Source organism: Crocodylus porosus, unplaced genomic scaffold (genome assembly GCF_001723895.1).
Source record: "Crocodylus porosus isolate Cpor-Errol unplaced genomic scaffold, CroPor_comp1, whole genome shotgun sequence".
NCBI classification, from domain to species: domain Eukaryota; kingdom Metazoa; phylum Chordata; order Crocodylia; family Crocodylidae; genus Crocodylus; species Crocodylus porosus.
The window spans coordinates 17,339,198-17,353,433 of NW_017728921.1; the positions used below are offsets into that span (position 1 = coordinate 17,339,198).

At 43.9% G+C, this 14,236-nt stretch overlaps 1 protein-coding gene across 2 annotated transcripts in view; it reads right to left on the reverse strand.

The window, feature by feature from the left end:
• SPECC1L (sperm antigen with calponin homology and coiled-coil domains 1 like) overlaps nucleotides 1–14,236 on the reverse strand; it is a 112,648-nt gene that overhangs the window by 98,170 nt on the left and 242 nt on the right. For both annotated transcript variants that reach the window (XM_019539155.1, XM_019539156.1), the window contains exon 2: nucleotides 11,961–12,107. The gene's annotated coding sequence lies outside the window, so the exon portion shown is untranslated. The remainder of the gene's footprint in view (nucleotides 1–11,960; nucleotides 12,108–14,236) is intronic.

Below are 14,236 nucleotides of genomic sequence, written 5' to 3' on the forward strand. Positions count from 1 at the left end.
AAACTAGAACTCTTGGTTCCAAAATTATCCCTTTCATTAGACCAACTGGAAAATGGCAAGAAAATTGTCCTTTTCTGCAAGCTTTCGGGATCAAAGTCCTTTGATGAAGGGACTTTGATCCCGAAAGCTTGCAGAAAAGGACAGTTTTCTTGCCATTTTCCAGTTGGTCTAATGAAAGGGATAATTTTGGAACCAAAAGTTCTAGTTTTTTGTATGGCAGGTTTTTTAATGCACTAAATCACAACCGACTAAACAATGTTTGGCTTGCTTCTGGCATAAAGCTTGCCAGTCCAAAAAAGGTCACCCCTTGCCAACTTAAAATTAATATTTCTGTCTGAAAAAAAATTGTACCTCCAATTGTACAAGTGACATATAAGAAGTGACCCCAGCAACCTGCTGCTCCTGAGGGGAAAAAAGAGCAATTTTATTTTCATTTTGTTTTGTACATTTGACTTCTTATACCACTAAGTCTATAGTTAGTGTCCCTGTTTCCTACTAGCCAGATCCCCCTCTTCCTAGCATTTTATCACACAGCAAGAAAGGTAAGAAAAATATTGAAAAACAAACAGGAACATGCAACTGTAAGAGCACACTGGCTGGACAACTTGAGAGCAGGTTTATGACCTAAACCCCTATCCAACTCTTTTTTTTTTTAATGTTACTAGATTTCAAGCTAGAGAATTCCTTTGCAGCATGGTTTCATTCACTGGCTTAGCTCCTCCTTGCAGGCTAGAAGCACCAAGCAACCAATAGCTGCTTCTTAAAGGAAACTGTTTTTCTTTGTCCAGCTTGAATTCCTATCTAGCTACATTCCTACATCAGAAGCCAGGGCAGCAACAGCTACCTGAAAAGGTTCAGTATGTTGGTCAAGGTAGGACTGAGAGAAGCACCTGTATCTCCCAACCTACTCCCCACAAAAAGGAAACCACACAGTTTGTGCATGAAGCAGGTACTCCTGAAGGGAAGAGGGAGAAAGCAATAAACTTGCACCACCGCCAACTGCAAAATCAAGGGAACCGGTTAAGAGAAGAACCAGGATCCTGCCAATGGAGAACAGGGAGCCAGCAGGGTGAAAGGAGGCAGGATAGGAAGGTGTAGATGGAAGTTCCACCACAGGCAGGAAGAGGGGAGGAGACAGATGTCTATATTGTTGACTAGGGAGGCAAGAAACCCAGATTTGGAAAAAGATGAAAGGAGGTTAAGCACAATGAGGAACCTCATGACTGGCTGCTGAATCCAGCTCTGCACTTTGCATTCCTTTCTCCTGCTTCCCACAGGAACTCCCAGCAGCCCAAGCAGCTACCCTCAATATTTTTAGATTTTCCAAACAGAGGGTGGTAAGAGAAAACTGGATGAAAATCCTCTTCAAATACCCAGGGACTCCAAGAGAACTGAACACTCAATCACTTCTGAGTGGTCAGAAGGGATGTGCAAGTGGATCATAAGAAAAGGGCTTACAGAAACTTTCTGCCCTCCCTTCCTTTGAAAGGTGGGGTGGGGAGGAAAAAGGGAAGGTGACAAGGGGAAGAGAATGAGGAGGGATGGAGAGCTTCCTATTCCACACAGCCCTATTCCAAATCTGTCTGGAAAGGGGGAAGTCACAAAAGCTTTAAAAAGCTGTTGTTTCCCCTAACTGCCATAATCCTTGGGCATGACACAGGAGACTTGGGGGGGGCGGGGAAAGGCCCTCAGCCTGAGAGGTGGGGAATGCAAGAATCAGGGGAATCTCTAAAAGCCAAATGTAATCTGAGGGAGGCACTGATAATGTCCCTGTACTTAAGCCACCTAATACTTTCCATTATATAAGACTCCTATAGTCTCTCTCTAAGGGGTTCCTATAGAATCATTGTTTGCAACGGGGCTTTGATATTTGGCTCAGGGAATGCCTTCTGGTTAGGGAAGGGCCTTGGAACATTTTTCAACATTCCCTTTGTTCAGTGGAAGTAATGGTTGTATTCAAGTTTAAGTATTGCAAGTTCAGCTAGAGATTTCTTTGCTAGATCCTTCAGTCTGAAAGGCAATTGATACCACTATGAAATGAAAGCTTAGTACAGTGATCTGCCCTTCTCATACTATAAGTAAATTAGAAAAGTTATTATTTGCACATAAACAGGGTACAGATTCAATGCAAGTGTGCAGTATTAGCTGCCCTCTTTAAACGAAACCCACAGCTACATGGCCACATAGTATTTCTCAGACATGAAAACCAAAATTTTCCCATAACCCTGGATAAATACATCACAGTATTCCAATTCTAATACCCTTGCTCTATTTTCATAACAACTGTCCAGTGTGTTGATTTACCCACAACACTGAATCAAAAACACACTCATATCTTCAAGAGGAGCTTCAAGCATCACTTCCTCCTAGGATTTAGTCTTTAGAGACCTTATTTTTTATTAGTCAATACTTATTAGTAGGCTACATGCTGGTGCTCCAGTACTATGTTGCTCTTAAGGGGCTGCTGCTGTTACAAAAGATGTCATCCAAGTACTTGTATACAAAATATTCCAGTGGAAATAGTTCTGGTGCAACTGTTGCTCTTACCAGGAGTTGCTGCAAATTTAAGTTAATGGTATGTTAATATGCACACCCCCCCCATCATGATTTGCCACTCTTAGAATTTTTAAGCCACAGATATAACAGAATTTCTTCTACAGGCAGATGTACTGTTTGTATGTCAGAAGCTGTTTCATAAAAAATGCATGCAGTTCTAACAGTGTTTACTTTATATTGCTAAATTGTCTCCTCTAGAAATATGTTACAATTTACCCACAAACTGTCTTGGAACTCATTACACTGTTAGAGAAAGTACAGTATTGTTCTGATTGTGTCAGCCTCTTTTCACTTCAAAAAACTCTAAAAATGCAATAGGCTTATACACAGGATTGACCTATATTCAGAACAATACCGTATGATTATACAGAGCATATAACCCTTGCATAACAGCCTTAAGGGCCATAATGACTAGCCCTAAGTGGGGGCTGCTCTGGCACCAATGCAACATACTGGTGCATTGCACGCTGGCCAGCAAAGGAAGAAGCAGCAAGGAGAGGGCTAGGAATAAGAGGATAATGAGCAAGGAATTCTTCCTCATGGCCTGCCTGACCCCCAGGCTGGCTGGATGCCAATCACAAAACGTTCTCCACCCCACTCCACCCACCCGTTTTTTAAACCACTGCTATCCTCAATCCCAAAAGCAACAAAACAGCACTGCTCTTTGTGCTGCAATCAATGTTGCTAACACAAACCTTGCCTCAGACTACTACATCTGCAGCTGCACACAGGAGAAAACTCCAAAGGAACACTTCTACCTTTTAAAAAACTTATATGAGCTGAGCTCCTTGCAACTCCTTGATCCCTATGGTCTACTGAAATTTCTGGTACCTTTAGATCCATTAAGTTTTTAGTAGTTTCATTCTGCAAGAGCTGCTTTGTAGATGAGCAGATTAGAAACTGCACCATTCAAAGCAGAGCACAGGGAAAAACCTGAATGTCCAGTGGGAGTTATATCCATGTGTGGTCATGGAATGTTAAGCTGGTGATGACATTACAGTAAGCCTTGGGCAACACTATTTTTGATACAAAAGATGGGCAATTTTTTAAGTGCATTTAAAGCTTTGGGTCCTTTCTTTGGTTATTTGATTCTCCTGTGGGATTTGGTAAGGGCAATAGCAGCTCAAGGACTTTCTGTAGTTATCCACTTATATTCAAAGGAACAGACATTTTTCTAAAAATGGAATCAAAACTGTGGTGTTGATTTATAAACAGAACAATATAGTCCTTTATTTAAAATATCTTAAACTTTTTTTAAATGAGTGAAATTCCAAGACCAGAACTTATACACACAGTTGTATGAATCTGCAAGATTTTTGTATGCATCTAATAAGACATACATGTTTAAATTGAAAAACGAAGTAACAAGAGTACCTACAGTCCACACAAGCCACAGTTTCTTTGATTTATTATGTGCATAGTACCTAGTACAAAATCACTAGTGAGAGTAAGCAAACAGCTTGGGTTGGAGATCTGTGGCATGCAGCAGGCAGTCAGATTATAAATTTTAGCCTGCAGCAGCAAAAAATTGCAAACCCCTTGTATAGAATATGTGAAAAACTAAACGTTGTAATTTTATTCTAAAAAGTTTTAAAAGCCAGTAATTTCATTATTATTTGATTAAATGACCATAGTATGGCTGAAGTGTGGGTACAGTACACTGCATACTTCTCCTAGATTTCACATGTATTGGACCATCTAGCACAGAGCAATATTAGTAGTCTTGCACACACATCTTTTCAATGGTAGAAAACATGTCATTTATGAAACAATAGCAGTGTAAAAAAGTCAATCTGCATGCACAGCTGGACTGAGTATTCACTGCTTAACCACACACCCTTGAATTTTCAGTCTAGAATTTGAGGCTTTTCTTAAGAAAGTGCACATGCACACAAAACTCAGACCAAAAAAAGGGGGGGTAATCTCCAAGGCTTTTAATTCTTGACCTGAAAAGCACTACAAATAGAGGATGTAAGCACCATACTCTGGAACTGCTGGATTCCATTAGAACACTACCCTTAACATGGGCCTCTGAAAGCTAGTCACCCTTGACAAGCGCCTGCTCTGTTTACTCACCAATCATCTACTTTGCAGTAGTATGGCATGAATGTAGCTAGAACAATTAAGTGACAGTAACTACCAATTACTATCACTAGCCTAAGAGTTTCCTGAAGTTCATGAATGCTTGATGTATAGTGTTCCTATACCATACTGTTATAGTCATACTAGTGTTTTAAATAGGGGTGCTTCAATAGAGATTTTGGGCGCCGATACCAATAGCTAATTTTTAAGGAGGCATACTGACTGATACAGATCTGATTTCAGGTACACAGCCTGGCTGCGTCCAGCTGGTAAGTCTGTTGTAGTGGAAGGGGATGGGGGAGGGAAGGGAAGATCAAGGCCTCTGCGGTGAGAGAAGTAGGAGTACGGCTGGGGTTGGGGCAAGTGCTGCCCTGCCCGGCCAGGGTGCGGTGGGGCACAGCACCGGATGGAACTGCAGCTCACTCAGGAGGAATGGGGGGGGCAGCTCCCACCACTGCACACACCCCAGGAAGGCATAGGGGGGACATGTGCCCCCAGATCTGCACAGGGTGGGATGGGCTGCAGCTGCTGGCCTGGGCTGGGGCCCAGTCTGCGCCGGGCTCTTCCCAGCGGGGGCAGGGTTGGGGTGGGCTGGGCTGGGCTGTGCTTGGGGCAGGCAGAAGTCCTGCTTGGAGGGGACTACGGGGTAGGGGTAGGGGCTGCAGCCACCCCAAATTTGCTGTAGCTCCCCCATACCCTCCCCAGCGCCACTGCCTGCACCAAGTGCAGCTCTGGCCTGGCCCAGCCCAACCCAAACCCCTCTCCACACACACTGGTAAGAGCCCAAGGCAGCCTTGGCCCCAGCCCACAACTGAAATCCACTCCACCTACACCCACGCAGATCTGGGGGCACACGCCCCCCATGCCCTCCCAGGGTGTGCACAGCAGCAGAAGCTGCTTCCCCTTCACTGTGTTTTCCCGCCCCCATGAGTCATGGGTGGGCAGTGCCTGCCCCAGCCCCACTCCCTCCTTCATTATGGGGGTCTTGATCTGCACGCCCACATCCCTTCCCTCCCCACCTCTTCCACTGCAACAAACTTACCAGCTGCACACAGCTCTCCAAGCTGCCAGGCTGTGCTCCTCACCACCTATGTGCTGCACTGCAGCTGCACGCATGCACAGGTATTTATTAGCCAAATCAGCAGCCACATCAGGCCAATTTCCGATACAAGCAATTTTCTTTACATCAGTGCTGAACCAATATCAGACTGATGTATTGGTGAACCTCGCTTTAAATATATGCAGAAAACCTTTAACATTAAAACACTTGACAAGTTACATCTATGGAGAACAATCAAGCTTTAAGAAGTTGGGTGCAAACACTGACACATTGGTTGGATGGGAGACAAGTTTATAAAATGACACAAATTCCTATTCATGCAAAATGCTCCATGAATAGCCAGTAGCATCTCACATTTGAAGTCTGGTTTGAAACACGTACACAGAAAACAGCCCACTGAAGGGCTTTGTACCACAAAGTTTTGCCAACAAAACTCCACCATACTCCGATTTTCTCCACAGCTGCAAAGCTTTTCTTTGTAGCAGAAGAGTCAGACCATCTCCGTCAAAAGCAGCAAAGCTCCTGCATCATCTAGCAAGTGTCAAAAAACATGTGAAAAGGTACTCCTGTGCCTTCTGTCTGTTGGGCAGCTGGTGCTCTTAACACACAGAGGATCAGCTGCTGAGTGAAGTTACCTGCATCCTCTGCAAGTGCAGGGGGGTGGGGGGAAGACAAACTCTGGGAACTGTGTGACAGCAGTTACTGTCTGCTGCAGGAGCTACTGGCAGCTGTGCAAAGAAAACATAGGCAAGGCCTAACTTGAGGATGAAGGCATGAGTCAGCCATTCCTAGGCCTCCGTGTTGGCATATGCATAAATTACCCTTTTCCTGACTGGTCTACGCAGAGTAAATATTGCAAATTCTATATTTAGAGAACTGCACAATTCCCTCCAGGAGAATCTGAAGCTCCTCCCCTTTGGGTAGTTTCTTATTGTCTTAAAACAAAATCAAAACCCACATAGCCTTCCTGTAACCTAACCTCTTTCCTTTTTATATCCCAAGACACTCATCTCTGCTAGACTCTGAAGACAGATACAAATCTACTGGAGACAGATACTGATCCAAGACGGAAAGAAATGTTTACAACATGCCATGACTGCTGTATTCTTTTCAAGCTGCAGAGGGCAGACACACCAATAGTGTAACTGGGGGAGAAGGAGGACAACCAGATCAGCAGCGCCAGGTGCTGCCTTTGGGCTGGGGGGTTGGGGGCACAAAAAGCAGTCATTGCCACAGTAGCAGCTGATTGTCCCACCACAATCAGCGTGGCAGGAGCTGGCGCTGCCCCAGGTACCATGCAACTGCCCAGGGTACATAGCTGTGCTTCTACAACTGAGACATTGAGACATACAGGGATGAGTTTGTTAAGTAGTTATAAACTATGCAACTATATCTGCTAATACTCAGGCCCTGGTGAAGTACTCCTATCCCACAACATCCAACTAACACTTTTTTCCCCACAGGCGACAGGATTTTAACTGGGGCTGGGCCCTTTCAGCAATAAAGATGACACAGCCCTTTATGAATTACAGCTCTGTCTAGAAAAACCACCCTTCAGCTGGCTGGCTGTCCCACTTTGCCACTTCCTAAAGTTAAGAAGCCCAAGTAGCAGACACAGCTCTCTTCCCCCTCCCACTTAGCAAACCCCTACAGCTGCCACCCCATCCTCCCACAAATACATACCCCCTGACAGCAGTCAAGGACCCCAAAGGTAGCAGAGGCAAGATTGGACAGAACTGACATGAAGCTTGGTGACAACACAGCAGGACTAAGCAACGTTATTAGAGAAGGAAGGGTTACATTTGGGGCAGGTGTACTTACTGAATTGGGAGCAGCCAAGTGTGAGAAGGAGAGCTCCTTCAACAGAAGTCAAAATAGCCTCTCACTTTTAAGGAAGTGGGCTATATTGTCACACATTCAAGGAACAGAGACCAAGAGACATGCCAAAGAACTAGTCTTTTGCATATCTTATGTTTGTTTATTTAGCTTTTGGGAATGGCAGTCCTGATTATCTTTATCTTACAAATTGGGTAAGATGACAGCTGTTAAGTAACAAGCTCACACAGCAAATAAGGAGGTGGGCCTTATATTTTGGGTTATGGACTAAGGCCCATTAGAGTATCCCATAGTGCTACAATGACAAGCAATTCAAACTTTCAGTGACACATTTTTATTCCATCTGAAAATTACAAAAAACAAAAACACCCCACTAGATAAACAAGAGGAGGCAGAAGTAATGCCAATGTACAGAAATAAAGTGTAGATTTGAGCTACTTTTGAAAATGACATGACACAAGCGTTTCATACCTAAATAATAACTACTACCTCAGAGTTCTCAGTTCTATTCCTAGCTCAGTTACAAGCTTCCTCTATGCCCCTGAGCAAGCATCTATTTGTCCTTCACTTTCACTTGTAAGCAAAGTAACAATATAGACCTACATCCCTGGGGAGAAGTGCAAGATCACTTTTAAAACCTCTCTCAGCCACAAGAAGCAAAATTTTTCTGACACAAGAGAATAATAGGCCATCCCATACAGCTGAGAAATCATCCCCGCTAATTCTGTACAACAAAATGAGCAGGAGACACTTGGAGCAAAGGTGAAAAGAAGGACTATAAAGAAGAAAATGTAGCAACTTTTTCTTATCAAGAAGATCTCAGCTATTGAAGAATCCTATCAGGCAAGGAAAATTTGGTGGTGATAACTTGTAACAGCTGAATCCATAATAAAATGTTTACTCTCCCCCAAACTTTAAGTGTCCATCTGCTCATTTGTGCCACAAGTACGCCAAGTTGCTTTGGTAAAGAATCATGGCAATAGAGCAAGAACATGGTTGCCCACAAAGTAAAACTTACCAAGTTCAGATAAATTTTATCTAGCCAAGTCCATGTTCATAATGAAATCATTTAATACGTGATTTTCTGATATAGCTCAAGTAGGGAATTACAGAAGGAAGGACATGTGTTTTAAAGAAGTAAAATCATATTTAATGAGAGGGATTTCTGTTTGCAGAGTGTGAAAAGAGGTAAGAGAATCCTCCCGACCAACTGACAGACTGAAAAAGTAATGTCAACTGCCAAACGCTGGTGTCTGCCTGGTGATTAACAACAACAAAAAACAACCCTTTGCTTACTGAAACCTAACTTTTCTCAGTTTTGCTAAACCAATTAATGCCTAAATCTCAAAACAGGTCAACCTTTACTGGATCATTTTATAGACTTGCACATTTCAATTAAGGCTTGTCGATTTTAAGATCTCCAAAGTTTTAGCATTTTGCAGGACACTATGCTGCAAGTTCCTTTGCTCCCTTGCTCACCATATACTGAGGAAATTCTATAGTGAGGCTCTTAAAGAATGCTGCCTGCCAAAAACCGATATGTCTGCTCTTAATTAAGAATATTTAAGTGCATAGCAAGTTTCAAAGAGCTCTAAGAATTTCAGGCTTTCCACCAATGATCTTGCAAAACTGTTATCAAGCAAAGTTTATTTTCCATTGACAAAAAAATAGAAAGCTCCTTTGTGCAGAACTGCAGAAATCGAAGAAAAATAAATTTCCTTTTCACTGTGACCTTTTAAGCTTTTGTTCTTATTAAATTATATAGAGGTGCACCAATATATAAGATCAGCACCAATAAAAGGAAAATTAGCATCATCAGCCACCGCTTTTTTTTGGCCAGTGTAGCCAATAATGTCACCAATAAATGTTGCACGCACGTGCACAGCTGTATGCATGCACATGGCCAGGAAGGCAGCTCAGCAGCTTGGAGAGCAGTTCCCTGCTGGTAAGTCTGTTGGACAGGGTTGGGGGGGAAGGGGCATGGGAGGAAGAGATCAAGGTCCTCACGGTGAGGCAGGGAGTAGGACAGGGGCAGGCACTGTCCAGCCATGGTGGTGAATGGGACTGCTATGTGCACCCCTGGGGGGGGAGGCATGGGGAGCATGTGCTCCACCAGATGTGTGTGTGGGGTGGAGGTAGGCTGCCCACTGCAGGCGCAGGGCCAGGGGCTGTTCCCAATGTGGGGGCTAAGCCAGGACTGGGCTTGGAGTGGGGTGGGCTCAGATGTATGGGGCAGGCAGCAGTACTGGAAGGGGTGGCAACAGGGAATTCTGAGGTATCTATAGTCCCCCAAGCTGCCCCCCAGTGCCAGTCCTGCTTGGGACACTCTGCTCTGCTGCCTTTCCCTCGGAAGCTATGCACTGTAGGTCAGGCACAGGGCGCACAGCAAGAACGGGGCTCCAGAGGGAAAGGCAGCAAAGCAGAGTGCTTTGGGCAGGGGCAGCATTAGGGGGTGGCTTGGGGGGGGACTACAGCCACCCAAAATTCCCCATAGCCCCAGCATAGCCACCCTTCCCAGTGCCACTGCCCACCCTACACAGCTGAGCCCACCCTGCTACTGGCCACTCCAAGTCCAGACCTCTCACTGGAAAGAGGGTGGCACAGCCCCAGCACCAAGCCCGCAGTGGACAGCTCATCTCTGCCCCACACATAAATCCAGGGGGAGGGAAAACATGCTCCCCATGCCTCCCCCATGGGTGCGCACAGCACACAAACAGTATCGATTCACATCACCAAAGCCAAGTAGCACTTTTAGGTTAAGAATAAAGACAAGTAAAAGAAAATTTAAATAATGAATCTGGTCTTTATATTTTAATAAGACATCATTTAAGCACGGGGGTTTTTTTTCTTTTTTTAAGAGTTGCCTTGTTTAGTCAGCTTTGTATTTTTGTTTATTCATTTCAACTCTGAGGAACAGATGGCAAACGGTGCACCCTGGAAAGTATGAGTGCAAATATATCGATTAGCACCAGGACATTACTAAGTTTGCTTGCATTTTTGCTAATACTGATATATGCACGCTATACTGCAAAATCAACACACATGCGATAAAAAAAATCCAATATAAGTCTTATCTTTAGGACTTACTAAGGAATCAAGTTTAAAAATAATGACCAATAAGAAGTAAGTACTTTACCCAAATATTTCTTTGGGGAAACTGTACTACTTTGTAGTGTGGTAAAAATAGTAAAAAACAAACAAACAAAACACTTCATCCTATACTTTTGTCTTCTTTCTGAACAATCCCATAATCTGATCGAATAAACAAAATATTATCTTTTTACTTACAGCTACTTAAGATAAACCCATACTGGCTTACCACATTTGTTTTGATTTGGGGACAAAAACAAAAGATACACACTGTTATTTGGAATATCCCAAATAATCTGTTGTAGGTTTTCAGACACAGCAGCCAACTCCCACCTGCTGGATGTATTAAAATTCACGTTCTCCGAATGGTAAATTCAGGACATTTTAGTTTAAGATAGCCCAGCACAGCAGAACACAAACATTTTCCTTGTGACTATACACCTAGTCATAACCTCAACTAACTCCATTTCTAAAGCCTATTGTTCTTCTTTCCCTGGCATACTACAAAGGGCTGAACCATCAAAGCACATACATAATGATACTGAAATGACCTGTCATCACATTAATATTATGAGTAAATCCATATGCTTCAATGTTACAAACACTTAAGTATGTGTATATCAACAAAGACTATGCTTGCTTGCTAGAATCCAAAAGGTGCATGTCAGAGACCATAGAACGTAATTTCTAAAGAAAAACATAATAAAGGATTCTTTACTTTAAAAAAACGTTAGAACAACATACCTTATCCAGGCATTTTTCCTTTCTTATATATTATAAAGCAGCCAAAAAGGGCATAAACTCCATTTATTTCCCCAACACACATCACATATAAACTTACATATTTAGATTTACAAAGACGAAAAAAACCTACCCAAGGCTATTAGTTCCATAACATAAAGAGACCACAACAAAATCTAGCAGCATAAAGTAATAATTCCTATAAAAGTCAAACAGACAAAAAGACACCTACAGAAATTCATTTCCACCCTTCCAAAATTCTGGGAAACATACTCACTGCCCTTTCTCCCAACTCTGATCTAAGAAATGTCTTTTACAGCATGCCTGGAAGGTTAACAAATTTAAGCTATTTGGGATACTTTGCACAGCAAGGTGAAAGTTCCAGAGGAGGTGACCAGCAGCAAGCAATCCATGGAAACTGGAACAGGGACCTGCCTGCTCAGATGGGGTTGACACGAGACATGAATGAGTGCTACCCACACCAAATATAAAATCATTAAGTTCTTGCTAAGCAATGTTTGTCCCTCACCCCATCTGAATGACACATATGTCTATTAAACAAGACCCACACAGAAAACTGCCAGCAACAACTGACCTGTTCAAGACCCGGAGCAAACAGCTGTACAGTATAAATTCAAACAGTTATCTGGCTGATAGTCTGCCTTGTCAGCAATGATACTGTGAATCAAGCAGCTTTCAGACTCCTTGATCCCCATAATCATGCACTTGGTTCAAGGGTGACCTGCAAAAGAAAAAAACTGGATATGGGCTTTTATTTGCTTTTTTTTTTTAAACAGTGAATAAAAAAAAGCCTGGAAGATTAAGGGTTTTTCCTGTTTCTATTGAACAGGAACTCAAATCTTTGGCTGGCAGGCTATGATACCTGAAAAATTAATCAAATGGTGACAAGAACTACAAAAGTAAACAAGGAGGAAAGTGATTTTCAGTCAGGTTTTTAAAAATCAGATTGGGATTTTTTTTTTTTTTAATAGATAATTATTTGACCACAAAAACTCATATTTTAGATCACAGACTTTTTTGTTAGAGTTCACAAGCTGTGCTTTCTCCCAAAACACTTTAACGGTCCCCCAACAAAATAAAGCAGCAAGACTATATTATTTAACTAAGTTAAAAAGCTAGCAAGATGAGAAAAGATGCTTACAGCCATGTTCAGAACTACATTATATGTAGCTGGCATTAACACCATGCAGAACCAGTAGCCTGCCTATACTATGGATTTCCAAACTACTAAAATTGGTGAAACTGAATTGGCGCTATCATCAGAGATTTTTCCCCTTTCTTTTTTTTTGGAGAACACCCAGAGTATACAGGGACTTTGTTTCTGTACAACAATTTTCACACCATAGAACAAGGGCGGGCAATTATTTTTGGGCAGAGGGACGTTTACTGAGTTTTGGCAAGCCATCGAGGGCTGCATGACAGATAAATATTAATTTTCTAAATTTTTTAGGGGCCCTGTGGGCCGGATAGAATGGCCTGGTGGGCCGCATTCAGCCGACATGCTGCATTTTGCCCACCCCTGCCAGAGACCCACTTCACAGCCTAGTTAGTTTCCTTTTAGCAGAAAAGTTCTCTAGAAAGGTGCTAAGACTTCCAAATATCTCTGCAGGTAAAAACTCTCATTTCAGCCCCAAGCTATTCCATGCAACTGGATGTGGGGAAAGGAGTGCAGTTTGCTACCCAAAAGCTAAGGCCTCGTCATCTCGTTTTCTTCTAAGAGATGTACACTGTAGAGCTCAAGACTGCTGCAAGTTCTTTGCCTTACATTTGCCACTATATTTGCCTCTATGTTCTCTGCCTAGCCAACGCGAATAGCTTCTTTAGGCCCTAGCAGTGGCGATGTGTAAAGGGTGCACGGAGGTGCATGTGCACCCCTTGAGAGTGCCAGTGCACCCCCTGACCAGCCACGATCACCAATTAGGCGATGGACAAAGGGGGCAGGCAAAAGCACCAGTGCCTGCCACTGTAAGAGCTGGCCGATTACTGCAGCCACTGCCGGAAGCAGCTTCAATGATCGGCTGTCTTGTGATTGGATCCCCCCAGGCACTGAGATCGGCTGCGGGGGGGAAGCGGCCGGTGGGACTGGTCGCGGGGGGGAACATGTCCCCCCCCAACTAAGGCAGCACCAATTGCCCATGGGCCCTAGTACTGCTACCCTTGAAAAAGGTGGAAAAGGAACAAAAAGGAGAAGAGACTCCAATTTCCACAATGCCATATTGGGTCGCAGCCAAATCCATCTGGCCCACGACCCTATATGTCTCAGTGGAAATGAATGCTGAACGCGAGAATATCAATGTAGAGCCTACCCAGTCTGATCAGCCCCCTACTGCCTTCCCTTGCAACTTCTGGTCCTGTCAGAGCAATGCTGTAGCTGTGACAGTCCAGAAGTTATGACACAGACAAGAATTTCTTCCGACAAGATCCTTTACCGAACCAACTGCGTAGGTGGGAGAATCAGACAAGCTGCTGAACACAAGACAATCGTCCTCGTCAAGACTGACCTCCTCCGGCACACAGCAGAGCTCGGGAGGTCTACCCCAAGGAGGGCCATTTTGCATTCACGAAAGCTGGTCTGATTCGATCCCAGGATGGACGTCGACAGCCTGATAAAAGATCTCACCCTAACAAATCTTTAGGGCAGGCGGCTGGCTGGCCTGCCAAGCCTCCCCTACTGCTGAACCTGCCCCGGCCTCCATCGCGATCGGCTGCTGCAACACCCGGTGGGCGCAAGCTCTGTTAGCCGTCCCATCCCGTCCCGCATGACAAGCAAAGAAACGGCCTGTCCACTCTCGCCTCGTCCAGTCAACGCGGCCGCACGCCCCTCGTGCCCCTCAGCTTCCACCGACCTGC